Genomic DNA, 16,758 nt, shown 5'->3' with positions numbered 1-16,758 from the left:
GCTGGGGGAAAGGGTCTGTGTTGGGAAGAGGAGGGAGAAAGAGGAGACAGGGAGATCAGAGGCTGGGACCTTGGATCCTAAACTAAAATGTTAGAACTTGGTGGGCACTGGGGAGCTACTGAAGGTCCAGAAAGGAAAGAGACGTAGCCAGAGGAGAGAGAGTTTGGCATCCAAAGAGGGAGGGGGCTGAAGGAGGGTGCTTGTGAAGAGGTGGAGGCGCAACCCGAGCAGAGGCTACCAGGGTGTAAGCAAAGGCAGTGTGCGTCAGAGGGAGGGGAAAGAATGAACAGGGGCACCCCGAGGACATGGAACACAGGGAATGGGGGCCAAGGGGAGAGAGCAGAGTTGAGGGCGCCTTGGAAATTCCAAACCTTGGGCCCCAGGAAGGCAGGTTCAACCAGGGAGGAGTGGGGGCCGAGCTGGGCCTTGTCTGGTTTGGGGTCCACCCCTTGCCCACCCCTCCCCTCCACACATCCTGCAAAAGCCTGGTCACAGGCCCCTGGTCAGCAGCTCTGCCTCCAAGACTTCTGGGGAGGCTGCAAAAAACGGGCAGCTATGCTTGAAAAAAAATCATGATTCTGCCTGCATCCCCCATGCCTGATGTCATGAAGGTAGGAGGACTCCTGAGACAGAAAGTATTAGTCACTGTGAGAGGTGTTCTGCCAATGTGTGCATGTGTGAGGGAGACAGACGGGCAGACAGACAGAGACAGGGACAGACAGAGGCAGCCAGACTGGAGAAGGAGGGAGGAGAGAGACAGAGGGGGCCAGTGCTGTGCATCTCCATCTGCCCTGCCCCAGTCTTCCCACCCGGGGGTGGACGGGCCCTGCAGTGCTGCTGAGGAGGATTTAAGTGGAAACTCTGGAGCCGTTCTTGGATCTGGTGGATTCAGAAGCCAAGCCCACATGCTGGCGGGGATGGGGCCCCAGGCAGGCGGGCAGCCAGCATGGAGGACCTGCTTGGGTCCCTGCTGAACCCTCCCCCCTTCCCCCCCCCCCAGGTCTCTCCCTCTCCTTCCTCCTCCTCCTCCAGGGCTCCCAGAGGGAGGCAAACCCTGGCAAGGGGTCTGGTGGCTCTGACATTGGCCCAGGGTACAGTCCAAGCTCTTTGGCTAAGCGTAGTCCCACTCACTGTTCCGACTGGCAGCAAGCGCCGTGCTGGGGCTTTATACACACACGTCCTTGCAGTCCTTTTCATGGCCCTGGAAAGAAGGTATTACCGTCCCCCTTGCACAGATGAGAAAACTGAGGCCCAGGGAGTTAAAGGGATCTGCTCAAGGCCACACGCTGGGGAGCAGGGCGCTCCAGCTCCCCAGGGCCCAGCTGCCTCAGCTCATCCAGGCTGTTTGCTTCAACCAGAGGGTGTGGATCTGGCTGGGCTGTGTCTCGGCCCCAGGCCTTTGCCCAGCCACGACTCCAACCAGAGTGCCCTCTCGGGGCTCCCCCAGCTGCCCTCCAGAAGGGCTACAGCCCTCCTCCTCTCCTGAGGGCCCCGCCGGCCTCCGATCTCCGACCTCTGTCTTTGCACCCTTGCTGGTGTGTGTGGCTCTGGTTCCTCCCAGACTGTGCCTCTAGGCCGGGCTCAGCTCCCCACCAGGTGGTGGAGCCCCAGAGCGTGGGAGTCTGGCTTTCATTTCCCTGGGTCCCCCAAAAGCTTCAGCACCCAGTGAAGGGCTCAAAAAATATTTACAGAATGACTGGACAAATCGCACGCACGCTACAGGAAATGCAGTTATTGTGTTCAAACAGCCCACGCCAGCTGTAAGGGAAACCGCTAAAAACAGACTTTTAAAGTCCTATAACTCACCCTTCAGGGTGAAGTAAGGGTTCTGGAATATGAAGCAACACAGACGACAATTTCTGGAGATAATATGCCTGCAAGGACGGTGCGTGGTGTTTTCTATACCCCTCTCATGCACGGGCCCACTGTGCAAGGCAGGAGGGATGTGCCCATTTTTCAGGGCAGTCAGGCAGCGAAGCCTGTGCTCTTCCTAAGAAAAGACTCCCATTAAGAAATGCCACCTAGTTGAGGATCAGTAGTGACGAAGCCTCCCCTTTCTGGGAGAGGGTGTGTATGGGGTAGGCTGGGTGCCGGGCAGAGGGCTGGATGCACCGACCAGGCACTGTTCCCAGAAAAAGGGCCGCTTTCTCCTCCCAAGTGCTGGCCCAGTGTGGGAGCCAGGCCGCTCTAAGGGGAGGGAGCCAAAATCCCGTGGCAGGCGCCAGCTGGCTCCCTGGCGATGGGGGAAGATTCCCTCTGGCAGTGGCCCCAACCTTGACTGGCTGACCCCAGGGGAAAAGTGCTGGCCACCGGCCCCAGGGGACACTTGTTCTCATGACCACACCGCTGCAGCTGCGGGAGTGGGGTAAAGTGGGGGAGGTCTTGGGAGACGTTTCCATGAGGCCCACAGATTCACGGACTTGGTGGGCACATTGCATGTGTGGGTGCACGCCCTTTCAGGGAGGGGATCCATGGCTCTGTGGGATTCTTAGAGGAGCCTGGACCTCCCCGCACCCCGCCTCCATGTCGTTCTCAGGGAGGGGAGAGAAGAAAAAAGGGAAAGAGCAGCAGCGGGGCTCACCCGTGTAACCAGGGACCCAGGAGCATCCCAGAGACAGACGGGGGCCTAGGAGGGGCCTGGCCATGGAGAGGAACAGGGAGGCGAAGCACTGGCCTGAGACCCCATTTCCACCTCACCACCACTGTGGGGAGGGGGGGAATTTTACAAGGGGAGAAACTGAGGCAGGGCAGGGTTGGGACCTGCTCAGCTTCCTACTGCTGATGAGCAGCAGAGGCATGATCTGAACCCAAGCGTGTCTGGGTCCCGGCCCGGCGCTGCCAGGCCCTGAGTGAGGAGCTGGCAGCAGTGTCCCCAAGGCCTGTGGAGAGGGGAAGGCCTAAAAGGAGGGGTGAGGATGGAACACCTGAGGTTTGTGGGGATGGAAGACAAAGGCCTGGAGGCTATGCCTCCTCCCCCCACCCCCACCTGGTCACCCCAAACCGTTCACCTACTCCACACCTGCCCCTGGGCAGCCACGTGGAGCCAGGAGGAGAGAGCTCGGCTGAGCTGGCCTGGTTCCCTTAGAGCAGCTTGCAGGGCACCCTTAGAACACCCAGTAAATCTAAACACATCCCCAACCGGTCCCTCCATTCCCAGGTCACCATTTCCCACCGCTTCCTCTCTCCTCAAGCCTCCACCCCCAGCTGAGGATCAGAAACAGATCATCAGGAGCTAAACTCCACAAGTTTCCAAACCAACCTGCCCTGGAGACAGCAGAAGCCTCATACGCTGCAGGTGAGGAAAGTAAAATGAGACAGCCACTTTAGAAAACAGTTTTGCAGTTCCTCAAAATGTTAAACAGAGTTACCACACGACCCAGCAATTCCGCTCCCAGGGGTGTACCCAAGAGAACTGAAAACACATGTCCGCACAAAAACTGGCACACCAATGCCCACAGCAGCATTATTCATCATAGACCCAAAGTGGCAACAACCCAAGCGTCCATCAACTGATGGATGGATAAACAAAATGTCGTCCCTCCATATACAGCTGACCCTTGAACAGCACAGGTTTGAACTGAGCAGGTCTATTTATACCATTTATACGGGGATTCTTTTCAACAAATATACAAAGGGCTTCCCTGGTGGCGCAGTGGCTAGGAATCCTCCTGCCAATGCAAGGGACATGGGTTTGAGCCCTGGTCCGGGAAGATCTCACATGCTGTGGAGCACCTAAGCCCATGCACCACAACTACTGAGCCTGTGCTCTAGAGCCTGCAAGCCACAACTACTGAAGCCCGCGTGCCTAGAGCCTGTGCTCTGCAACAAGAGAAGCCACCGCAATGAGAAACCTGTGCACTGCAACAAAAGAGTAGCCCCCACGCACCACAACTAGAGAAAGCCTGTGCGCAGCAATGAAGACCCAACGCAGCCAAAAATAAATAAAATAAAAAAAAAGAAAGCTGAAGTTTAAAATAAATAAATAAGTAAATATACAAAAATATATGTGTGGGGCTTCCCTGGTGGCGCAGTGGTTGAGAATCTGCCTGCCAATGCAGGGGACACGGGTTTGAGCCCTGGTCTGGGAAGATCCCACATGCCGCGGAGCAACTAGGCCCGTGAGCCACAATTGCTGAGCCTGCGCGTCTGGAGCCTGTGCTCCGCAACAAGAGAGGCTGCGATTGTGAGAGGCCCGCGCACCGCGATGAAGAGTGGTCCCTGCTTGCCGCAACTGGAGAAAGCCCTCGCACGGAAACGGAGACCCAACACAGCCAAGAATAAATAAATAAATAAATAAAATTAAAAAAAAATATATATATATGTGTAGAACATCGTGTGCAAGACTTGTACTGAAGTGGATAGCCTATCCTTACAGTAGGCATAAGGTGAGTGATATTTAAAATTACTAATCTGTTAGTTTTCGTATTGTTTTATAACTTTGCTTTCAAAGAATTACATAACTGCACAATATATCTCTTCCCCGCCTCAGACTGTAATTAGAGAAACTGCATATCAGTCTATCATCACAAGTAAGTGGTTTCTAAAAAAATGTAACAGTGTTTCCAGTACTGTATTATGAATATGACTGTAATACTGTATGCTGTAAAAACTTTATAACGATTCATTCATTAGTGTAAAAGCTAGGCTGCTGGGAAACAATTGTATCGGTTACACTAGGCTACCATAAAGTGCTCATGTCGCTGCTTCTTTGTTATCAATGCATGAATCATTATACCTGTGTATAAATATGAACTTTTTTCATATTATCCTTTCATTTTTGATGTTTAGTGTTAGTAACACATATAATATATACAGTGCTTTGTATCCTATAAGACAAAAGTGATGTAGGTACCGACAGACAGATATAAACAGATGACATAAACTTATGGTATCGATAAATACAGTACAGTACTGTAAATGTATTTTCTCTTCCTTATGATTTGCTTAATAACATTTTCTTTAGCTTACTTTATTGTAAAAATACAGTATATAATATATATAACATATAAAATACATGCTAATCGACAGTTTATGTTACTGGTAAAGGCTTTGATCAGTAGCAGGCTATTAGTAGTTAAGTTTCCGGGGAGTCAAAAGTTATACGCAGATTTTCAACTGCGAGGGAGGTCGGTACCCCTAACCACCACGTTGTTCGAGGATCAGCTGTACTAGAATATTATTCACACGTAAAAAGGAATGAAATTCTGAGACACGCGACAACATGGATGAACCTTGAAAGCACTGTGCTAGAGGACAGAAGCCAGACACAAAGGTCACATGTTATGTGATTCCACATATGTGAGATGTCCAGAATAGGCAAATCCATAAAGACAGAAAGGAGATGAGTGGCTTGGGGGCTGGGGGGAGGGGAGGGTGGGGGGAATGACGGATGACGGGTGTGAGTTTTCTGGAGGGTGATGAAAAGGCTGAGGATGAGACAGTGGTGACTGCAGTGCGTGCTGATCTGTGAAATCTATCAGCAGTTTGTGATTGCACACCTTTGTGTATATACTCTCAGCCACTGAACTGTACACTTTAAAAGGGGGGGATTTTACATGTGAATTATATCTAAATTTTGAATGAAAAAACCCACCTTCCCTTCTCTGAAATGCATGCTCCGCCTTCCCCTCTCTGCGGGGGATGCCCCGGCCTACTCCTGTCCAAGACCATCCCTCCAGCTGCCCACTGGATCCTGTGCCCCGTCACCCATGGAAGGACATTGCTACTATTTTGTCCCCTCCCCCTCCTGCATCATCCATTTCCCTATTGGTTCATTTCCATCAGTATGTAAACATGGTATAATTTCTTTCACCTTAAAAAAAATGAACAAAGATAAAGGCAAAAAAATTAAAAATAAAAAGCCCCTCCCCCCAGTCCCCAAGCCACTCATCTCCTTTCTGTCTTTCTGGATTTGCCTATTTGGAAGGTGTCTCACACCTCCCAGCTGCTGTCCATTTCTCTAGTCCTCTTTACAGCCACACTCCTTGACTGATCTGTTTTTACTGCCTGCCCTTCCTCTTCTCCACTCTCTCTTGAACCCACCGTAATCAGGCCACTCTATCAAAGCTGAGCTTGTCAAGTCACCATGACCTCCGTGTCATTAAATCCAGTGGACACTTCGCGGTCCTCATCCCACTGGGTCACTCGCCAGCATCTGATGCACTTGATGGTTCCCTCCTTTTTGAAGAGCCTTCTGCACTTGGCCTTGGTATGTCACTCTATCTTGCTTCTTCTCTGACCTTAATCACTCTCTGAGCATCAGTGGGTCCCTGTGCTCAGTTCCGGGACCCCGTCTCTAAACACGTTCACTTTCTCAGAGGTCTCCTGTCTCATGGCTTTATGTGGCAACTCCCAAGTTTCCATCTCCAGCCTGCACACCTCCCCTTACTCCAGACTCAGACCCCAGGTGCTGGTTTGACTTTTATTTGTATGTGTGAAAGGCATCTCAGATTTAACACATCCAAAATTAGACTCTTAATTTTTCCCTCAAACTTGCTTTTAACAGTCTTTCTAACCTTTTTTAAAAATTTATTTTATTCAAGTACAGTTGATTTATCAGTCTTCCTAATCTTGATAAACTTAACTCTACTCTACCAGTTGTCCAGGTCAAAGGCTCTTCCCTCCGTACTCCTACCCCATCCCACATACTCCATCAACAAATTCTGTTATTTCCTCCTTAAAATACATCCAGACTCTAACTCCTTCTCACCACCTCCTTTATCGATGCCCTCGTCTACCATCAGGAGCCTCTTAACTGGTCTCCCTAGTTCTGCCCTGGTTCCTCTCTGGTCTATTGTCCACACCACGGCCAGAGTGAGCCTTTTAAACATCGGTCAGACCATGACCGTCCTCTGCTCAAAACCCTCCAGTGGCTTATTTCCCTACAAGGCCCTAGAAGATCACTGCCCCCTAGCTATCTCCCTGAAGTCTCCTATTAGCTTCTCTCTCACTTCCTCTGCACTCTAGCCTCCTAGCTTTCCCCAAACACATCCCTGCCTCAGGGCCTTTGCACCTGATTCTCTGTACAAGATTCTCTCCCCCCAGGTACAGGCACAGCTTTTCCCTTCAGGTCTCTGTTCCAACACCACCTCATCAGGAAGGCCTTCCCTAATGGGCACAGATAAGACAGCAACCCCTTCCTCACTGTCTAGTCCCTTCTACCTTGCCTCATTCTCCTTCACAGCATTCATCACCACCTGACACAGTACATATTCGTTTATGTCCTGTCTCCCCCATTCTACCAGAAGCTTCATGAGAGCAGGGCCCCGGCTTTGCCAACTGCTGCACGCAAAGCGCCCCAAAGAGAGCAACAGGCACCCAGAAGTATTTCTACAATGAACTAGTGAACAGTCCCACATGCATAAGTCTCGGGGACCGATCCACACAACGCTGGAGGGGAGAGGTGGAAGCTCCAAGGCAGGGGCTTAAGCCTCACTCTGGACCTCCCCAGATGCAGGCAGATGCGTCAGTGACCCCTCATCTGCACGTGTGATAGGACCTATTCTTGAAAGCACCAAGCCACCTTGTGAACATAAATCATATTAGAACAGCCCTAGCAACAAAAGCATTACCGAGGCTTTCTATGTGCTGAGCTTCACAAGGTGCTGCATTCCCTCCCTCACTCAACAAACAATAACTAAGCACCTAATAGGCGCTGCTGGCACCAGAGATACAATGGTGGGCAAAGTCTCTCTCCTGAAGGAGCATACAATCTGTGATGTTTCTTTTTTTTTTTTTAACTTTTTGTTTTATATTGGAGTATAGTTGATTAACACTGTTGTGTTAGTTTCAGGTGCACAGCAAAGTGATTCAGTTATACATATACATGTATCTGTTCTTTTTCAAATTCTTTTCCCCTTTAGGTTGTTACATGATATTGAGCAGAGTTCCCTGTGCTATACCGTAGGTCCTTGTTGGTTATCCATTTTAAATATAGCAGCATGTACATGTCAATCCCAAACTCCCTAAGGGATAGTTAGGGAGTCAGCAGCTATGAGGCTCTCTCCCATTTGGGCACAGACCCCACCGATGAGGGCAGGTGGTCTTGGTCCAGAGGCTGTCTGTGCCCAAGGGAAAGAGGAGCCCCCAGTCACTCGGACCTGGGGCCTGGTGACAACAGGCTGGCAGCCTCACCCAACACAAGGGCAGACAGGTGAGATCTCAAATCTACTGACCTTGGCTGGTGCGCTTAGTGCAGACTGGTCGCGTGACTTCTAACAGGGATTAACTCGAAGTTCTGAAATCAGGGCAAAACCCAAAATTCACTGCAGGAGTCTAGGACCTGATTGTCAGCAAGGTGAGCAAGAGGAAAACCTGGGGTTTGGGGTGCTGACAAGCTTGGAATGACCCCCAGACTGTGCTGTGACTTTGAAGGGGGAGGGGTGCACGCTGCACTCAGACCTTCATCACTCAACCCTGCCGAACCGACTCTAGGTCACTGGCTGATGGCCAGTCCCTCAGCTCCCAGGCTGGCCTAGTGGGGCTAAGATGAGCATAGAGCAAGATATCCTTGGCTTCAGGGTCAGAGGGAATGGGGTGCTAATTAGCTGTGTGACCTTGGACTTGTTATTTCACCCCTCTGAGTCTTAGTTCCTTCCCCTGCAGGGCCCTGACCGACCAATCACGGCTGCTGGACAGGTGTGGGAGCAGGAGGTCTGGGTTCCCAGGGGGAGGGCTCTTGGGGACACAGGGTGGCAGCGCTGGCAGCAATTTTACAATGGTACCAAAGTATTTCACCATTTTACCCACTGGTACAGTTGTACTGCTGCGTACTGGCCAGACCCTGTGCTAAGTGCTTCACGGGGATTGCTTTATTTCATCCTTGTAGCAATCCTGCTAAATTGAGATTAGTGTCTTCACTTTACAGGTGAGCACAGCTGCTCTTCGGCCAGTACACACCAGTGCTACTGCACCAGTGGGTAAAATGGTAAAATACTTCGGTACCATCGGAAAATTGCTGCCACCGCTGCTACCCTGTGTCCCCAAGAGCCCTCCCCCTGGGAACCCAGACCTCCTGCTCCCGCACCTGTCCAGCAGTAGCTGCTAACACTGCTGAGGGCAGAGGAGCAACAGTGACCAGCCGTCAGGGTAAGGAAGGGCTTTCTTCCAGCAAGCACTGCCCCAGGCACCTTGGAGATCAGTGAGCTCTGTGTCACTGGAAGCCTTAAAGCAGTGATGGCTGATGGAGGTGAGATAAAGGGTCAGGCAGAGGCCTGCAGGGCTGAGTTGCATAATCTCAGGCCAGCGGCCATGCTCCCTCAGAAAGGAAAAGAAAGAGGGAAATCCCTCCCACATCACTGTGGGCAGGGAAAGGGGAGGACGGGTGGAAGGACAGCCAGCTCTGCCCGTACCCCCCTCTTAGTGGGGGCCACAAGAAGGGGTCTACTCTGAAGCTGGCCTAAGGGCTGCTGAGCATAGAGCCCACCATGCAAAGCCCCCAGCTCAGAAAAAACTCTCAGTAAGTGTTCCTGTACTCTTGCTGCCCTACCCACGTCCTCCTCCCCCCACCTTCCCAGAAAGAATGTGGATTCAAGTGTTCGGGGAAAAGCCAGGTCCGGGCCCCTCCGTGAAGACAACAGCACTTGTGTCTGTGGTTTGGGCAGAAGCCAGGGTGGAAACGTCCCAGCTTCTGAGGGTGCAGGAGGGGAGCCAGGGTTTTCGCTCTTTGCAGAGACTGAGCCCTTGCCGGGGACAGAGTGGCTGCAGAGCGGGGCCCAAGAGCCCCTAGGTGGGAAGGGGTGTCCGGAGGCCACTGTCCTCTGACGATGGAATAAAGATGCCAGCTTCCAGAGGCTGGCTGGGCAGAGGGCGGGGCTGGCAGCCATGTGGGTGGGAAGGCCCAGATTGTTACGTGGGCAGAAGATTTGGTCAACATCCTACCCTGCAGGCCTGAGGCATGGGCCAGAGGGGGAGGCAGGCTGACAGGACGGGACGTACTTGGCAGAGTGAGGAGGTCCTAGGCCCGGCTCTGCCTCTAGAGAGGTCTGACCCCAGCAAGTCACTTCTCCATCTGCACTGCAGTTTCCTCAGGTGTAAAGTAAAGGGGGCTGACACCACAGCGCTCAGGAGCCTTCCAGCTCCAAACAGACAGGAAGAACAGGCAGGCAAGCACTCCAAGACAAAAGAAGTGAAAGCAGGGACTGGAGCAGATATTTGTACGCCCACGTGCACAGCAGCATTGTTGACGATGGCCAAAATGCAAATGTCCATTGCCGGATGAAAGGCTCAACAAAATGTGGTAGATGCATAAAATGGAATATTATTCAGTCTTAAAAAGGAAGGGAATTCTGGCACATGTTATAACATGGGTGAACCACGTGGTAAGTGAAATAAGCCAGTCACAGAGAGATAGTGTATGATTCCACTCGTACGAGGTCCCTAGAGTAGTCAAAACCATAGAGACAGAAAGTAGAATGGGCATTGCCGGGGGCTAGGGATGATGGGGAATAAGAGCTGTTGTTTGCCAGGTACAGGGTTTCAGCTTGAGGAGATGAAAATATTCTGAAGATGGATGGGGGTGATGGTTGCAGAACAATATGAATGTACTGAATGCCACAGAACTGTCCACTTAAACATGCTTAAGATGGTCAGTTTTACGTTACGTATATTTTACCACAATAAAAACAGAAACAAAAACAAACACAAAACTCCAGGACTTTGACTAAGGCTCGGGTCTTCCTGATTCATGAAGCCAGAGAACTGGGTTACGGGGAGTCATACAGCTGACAGACAGGGTGACGGGGGTCCAAAGTCACAGACCCCCGAAGAGGGAGAGGGGGAGCCGATGCAGCCCCACAGCACAGAGGTGGGACCCCGATGATAAGGAGGCGATGTCCCCAGAGTTGGGCCCTTAACACTGGAAGGTGAGACAAAGGTCCCGAACCCTTGTGGGAAAGAACACAGAGCAGGCTTGCTCCAAAGTTGGGGGGCCCCACAGACACTGGGGAGCCTGGCTGCTGGCCCCTGAGGTCGGCCATCTCCTGTAGATTCTGCAAGCACCAGGGCAATGAGACCCCTTGAAAGACAACAAGAAATAGGTTTGTAAGTGGGAAGACTGTGAGACTCTTCAGTGTGGAAACCACAGAGAAGGCCCCCTGAGCAAGCTTGAGCATCTATGCTCTGAGATTCAGATCAGAACTGGAGCCCCTGGTCCTCTGAAGACCTTGGGCAAGGAGCTGGAAGGGCAGGTGCGTGTGTCTGCCGACCCTGATAATCCAGGCCACGCCCCCTTCTCCCTGGGATTTCAACTCCATTCCCAGAGGCACAGGGACCAACTGTGTGAGGTGGGAGAGGTTTTCCCACCCAGCCACACTGATGGAGAGTATAGGAGACAAAGGGAAGTTGAAACCGTTGCTGGCTGTGTGACTCCCTCCGTGCTTTATTTTTATAGTGATAACAAAAGTAGCTACCACAATAGTGTTTGTAAGGATGAAAAGTACATAGCATGGGCCTTCCACACAGTGACTGCCCAACAGATATCATTATTGTCTCCTCCTGTTCGTCATCATTATCAAGCCGCCATGTTTTGCTCTTTCTGAATTTGGAAGAAGAGAAACCCCAGAGTTCAGAGTGCCTGGCAGGCATCCCAGGCTTAGCACCTCCCCCAGGATGCTGTGGGCTCCAGGGAAGCAGGATGTCAGGGATAGTCCCGTCCATCCCAGGGCAGCCAACAACCCCAGGAGAGCTCAGCCCCAGTAGGGGTCAGAGTTACACCCAAGCCTGAATACAACCAGCTTTTGATTAAAGTTCCCCAAATATGGGACATCCTTTTAAATGCCAGACTAATTAGTATTTAGCTGTAATGCTTTAAGCCTTTCTTTTCTTAAAACAAGACCTAATTGAGTAGAGAAATGTGCTAATCTGGGAATCCAGTATCTACTCCTGAGGCAGGCCTGGGTGGGCAATGCCCTAAATCAGGCCTGATTCTGGGGGCAGGATCAGAGGTGTAGCACCTAAGGGGAGCCCAGGAGCTTCAGAACACAAGCTCTGCAAATTCACGCTTATAAAGTAATGCTGTGGCCCTGCTTCCTCCACTGCTATAAATGTTATCCCCAAATCTTCCTAAAACCACTCTTGAGGAAAAAAAATTTTTTTTCTAGAAACAACTTTGGGTAATCTAATATCCAAAGTTACTTTTAAAAAATGTTAGAGGGACTTGCCTGGTGGTGCAGTGGTTAAGACTCCACGCTCCCAATGCAGGGGGCCCGGGTTCAATCCCTGGTCAGGGAACTAGATCCCACATGCATGCCACAACTAAGAGTTTGCATGCTACAACTAAGGAGCCTGCATGCCACAACTAAGAAATCCGTGAGCCACAACTAAGGAGCCCACCTGCAGCAACTCAGGAGCCATGTGCTAAGGAGCCGGTGCAGCCAAATAAATAATAAATAAATAAATAAACATTAAAAAAATATCTCCACCATTAAAAAAAAAAAGTTAGAGAAGTTAATATGGCAGTAGATAGAAATAATATTTATTGAACCAGGCATGACATTACTCTTACATGCATTATGCAATGCTTTTCAGAATGTTTTCTGTGGAACTAGCCCAGAATGATGTGCAAAAAAACGGTCCTTTGGGAAACCCCAAGGACAATATATTCTTCCAATATACTTATAACATATGCTTGTATATTGAAAGTTCTTTCAAGCCCTGCAGTAAAGAAACTGTTTACATTTCTTTAACTCAGTATATCCCAAAGAGTGGTATATATTCAAATGGGTGATGCATGAGATGATTTTAGAAAGTGCACAAATGTTTTTAATTTCAATGGTTATATATATTTATTTTGATGTCAGTTGGCAAATAATATAGCTAGCACATCAAACCTATGATTGCACATATATTGCTCAGGACTCATTCGTTCACTCATTCCACAGACATTTACTGAGGACCTACTATGAGCCAAGCAGTATTCTAGAGGTTGAGAATGTAGCAGTAAATAAAATAAAGTCCCTGCTCTCATAAATTTACTTTTTAGTGGGGAGTGACAAAAACTCAAACAAACAAATAGATATATTGAACACATATAAATATATGTTCAACAGTAAAAGGCAGAATAAAGAAAAACAGTTAGGCAAGGGGACAGAAGTGACAGGGGTGGGGTGGGTACTAGTGTGGGGAAGACCTCTCAGACAAAGGGACACTTGAACGGAGAGCTAAATGAAGGAGACTGTCTTTCTGCAGGAAGAAAGTGCTGGGCAGAGAGAACACCAGACACAAATCCCCAAGGTGAGAATGTGCTTGGCACCTGGTGGAACGGTTCCAAGTTCCAGGGCGGCAGACAAACCCTAAGGGATGCTTTTTAGAATTAATTAAATCAAATTCAAATACCATAATATTTACCCTTTTAAAGTGTACAAGTCAGTGTTTTTTTAAGTATATACACAAAGTTGTTCTATTTTTTTAGAGTGATGATTTGGTTCTGGTTCTGGCCAAGATGGAGTACTGGGGACCAGATTTACCTTCTCACCTAAACAACAAAAAAACAGACAAAATATATGAAACTGGATTTCAAGACACTGGACATCAGGCAACAAAGGATGGTGACCCCTGAGAGATGGGATACAAAATAGGGGAAGGCATGGGAGTTCCCTGGTGGCCTAGTGGTTAGGATTCTGGGCTTTCACTGCTGTGGCCTGGGTTCAATCCCTGGTTGGGGAACTGAGATCCTGCAAGCCGAGGCCAAAACAAACAAACAAACAAAAAACAGGGAAAGGCACCTGTGAACGTTCAGCTTCCCAGCCTACTGCCCCGAGAGAGCTTCTAGGCCACAGTGTTGAAACCCAGGGATAAAGAATGTCATTTTATAAAGATAAAAAGGTCAATTCATCAAGAAGATGATGCATCCTAAACATTTATGCACTTAACAACAGAGTGTCAAAATACATGCAGCAAAAACTGATCGAACTAAAAGGAAACAAATAGGCAAGTCCACAATTAAACTGTGAAATTCAACACCCCTCTCTCAATAATTGACAGAACAAGTAGACAGAAGATCAGGAAGGATACAGAAGACTTAGAGAACACTACCAGCTTGATCTGGTTGACATTCATGGAACACCCCACCCAACATAGTGGAACACACATTCTTTTCATGTGCACATGGAATATTTACCAAGATACACCATACCCTGAGTCATAAAACAAGCCTCAATAAGTTTTAAAGAATTCAAATAATATACTGTATGTTTTCTGACACAATGAAATTAAAATAGCAATCGATGACAGAAAGATCTCTGGAAAATTCCTAAATAGTTGCAACTAAATAATACACTTCTAAATAACCTAAGGGTCAAAGAAGATATCAAAAGGGAACTTAGAAAGTATTTTTAACCTAATGAAAATGAAAACACAACATATTAAAATTTGTGGGATACAGCTAAATGAGTAGTTAGGGGGAATTTATAGCACCAAAACGAATATCTTATTAAAGAAGAAATGTTCAAATCAATGACATCAGCTTCCACTTTAAGATGTTAGAAAAATTAGAGTAAACTAAATCCAAAGTAGGAAGGCAAAAGGAAACAATAAACATAAGAATGGAAATCAATAGAATTAAATGGGAAAAATCAATGGACTGGTTCTTTGTGAAAATCAATGACATTGATAAATCTCTAGCCAGCCTGATTAGGAAAAAAGAGAAGACACAAATTACCAATATCAAAAATGAGAGGGGTAACATCACTACAAATCCTATGGAATATAAAAGGATAATAAGAGAATATTATGAACTTGATGCCAATAAATTTGATAACTCTGATGAACCGATCAAGTTTCTGAAAGGCACAAACTACAAAAGCTCACTGGAGAAGAAATAGATAACCTGAATAGCCCTATATCTATTAAAGAAATTGAATTTGCAGTTAAAAACCTTCCCACTAAGAAAACTCCAAGCCCAGATGTCTTCATAGGTGAATTCTACTAAACATTTAAGGAAGAAGTAATACCAATGTCATTCAAATTCTTCCAGAAAATTGAAAAAGAGAGAATACTTCCCAAGTCATTCTATAAAGCCAGAATTACTCAGACATTACAATAAAACTACAGACCAACAACTCTCAAGAACACAGATGGGGCTTCACTGGCAGTGCAGCGGTTGGGAGTGGGCCTGCCAATGCAGAGGACACGGGTTTGAGCCCTGGTCCAGGAGGATCCCACATGCCACGGAGCAACTAAGCCCGTGCGCCACAACTGCTGAGCCTGTGCTCTAGAGCCCACGAGCCGCAGCTACTGAGCCCACGTGCCACAACTGCTGAGGCCCGCACGCCTGGAGCCTGTGCTCCGAGACAAAGAGAGGCCACCGCAGTGAGAGGCCTGTGCACCGCAGCGAAGAGTAGCCCCTGCTCGCCACAACTAGGGAAAGCCTGTGCACAGCAACAAGGACCCAATGTGGCCAAAAATAAAATAAATAAAATAAATTTATTTAAAAAAAAGAACATAGATGCAACAATTCTAAAAAACTTTTAACAAATCAAAGCCAACAATATATAAAAAGATAATGTATCATGACCAAGTGGGGTTTATCCCAGGAATACAATCTTGGTTTAACATTAGAAAAATTAATCAATGTAATTTACCATATTAAAGACTAAAAAAGAAAAACCCATATGATTATCTCAATAGACACAGAAAAAGCATTTGACAATATCCAACATTCATTCCTGATAAAAACTCTCAGCAAACTAGGAATAGAAAGCAACTTCCTTGACGTGATAAAGGGCATCTATAAAAACCCTACAGCTAACATTATACTTAATGCTGAAAGACTGAAAGCTTTCTCCTGAAGATCAAGAACAAGACAAGTATGTCTTTAAGTCAATGAAATAAGGCAAGAGAAAGAAATAGAAGTCATCCAGATTGGAAAGGAAGAAGTAAAACTATCTTTACTCACAGACATGATCATCTCTGCAGAAAACCCAATAGAATCTACAAAAAAGCCACTAGCACTAATAAGTAATTAGCAAGCCTGCAAGTTACAATTTATAAAATTCGATTGTATTTCTATATACTAGCAATAAACAATTGAAAACTGAAATTAAAAAAACAGTATCATTTATAATACAGAGGTAGGTATAAATCTGACAAAATATGTAAAAGGCCTATGCACTCAAAACTACAAAACAATTGATAAGTGAATTAAAGAATTAAAGAAGACTTAAATAAATGGAGAGAGATACTGTGTCCATGGCTTGGAAGGCTCAACATTGTTAGGATGTCAATTCTCCTCATATTCATCCATACGAGTATGAATCAACACAATCTCAATCAAAATCTAGAATTTTAGAATTTAACTGATTCTAAAATTCATACGGAAATGCAAAGGACCTAGGCTAGCCAAAACAACTTTGAAAAAGAATGAAGTTGGAGATTTAACAGTACCTGATTTCAAGACTTATTATAAAGCTACAGGTACCAAGACAGTATGCTATTGGTGTTAAGACAGACAATAGATCAAACAGAATATATGGACAATCAATTTTCATCAAAGGTACAAAAAAGGCAATTCAGGGGGAAAGGACAATCTTTTCAACAAATAGTGCTGGGACAACTGCATATCCATGTACCAAAAAGATGAACTTTGTCCCATACCTCATACCATATACAAAAATTAATTCAGGGTAGATCATAAACCTAAATGTATAACCTAAAACCATTAAACTTCTAAAAGAAAACATAGGAGAAAACCTTTGTGACTTTGGGTTAGGCAAAGATTTCTCAGACACAACACCAGAAGCGGGGTGGAGAGTCACCTAAAAG

General features: G+C 47.5%; 1 protein-coding gene across 4 annotated transcripts in view; it reads right to left on the bottom strand.

Moving 5' to 3' along the window:
* Positions 1 to 16,758, bottom strand: part of MRAS (muscle RAS oncogene homolog) — a 59,429-nt gene that overhangs the window by 17,183 nt on the left and 25,488 nt on the right. The gene's annotated exons all lie outside the window — the stretch shown is intronic.

The sequence above is a fragment of the Eschrichtius robustus genome, chromosome 6 (genome assembly GCF_028021215.1).
Source record: "Eschrichtius robustus isolate mEscRob2 chromosome 6, mEscRob2.pri, whole genome shotgun sequence".
In the NCBI taxonomy this organism is placed as follows: Eukaryota; Metazoa; Chordata; class Mammalia; order Artiodactyla; family Eschrichtiidae; genus Eschrichtius; species Eschrichtius robustus.
The sequence above is the reverse complement of the archived record's forward strand: the minus strand, read 5'-3'. Positions and strand labels throughout refer to the sequence as shown.